The sequence below is a fragment of the Penaeus monodon genome, chromosome 25 (assembly GCF_015228065.2).
Source record: "Penaeus monodon isolate SGIC_2016 chromosome 25, NSTDA_Pmon_1, whole genome shotgun sequence".
Lineage (NCBI taxonomy): Eukaryota > Metazoa > Arthropoda > Malacostraca > Decapoda > Penaeidae > Penaeus > Penaeus monodon.
The window spans coordinates 30,770,870-30,771,095 of NC_051410.1; positions in this window are offsets into that span (position 1 = coordinate 30,770,870).

Sequence of the window (226 nt, forward strand, 5' to 3'; positions counted from 1 at the left end):
TTTACTTTCACTAATTCAAAAAGAACATGAATTACTCTGATGTGTATTAAAAATATTTCAGGTGAAAACATGTAAGCTTTAAAGATGAGAGAGATAGCAACCGCCTTTTCAGGTTCGGGAACACAGCACAACGGTCTGTTAAAGTTATTTGCATCTTTCCTTTTTTTTTTTAATGGGAGAAATATTTATGTGGGAAATATCATTATGATAATTCTGCCTCTGAATG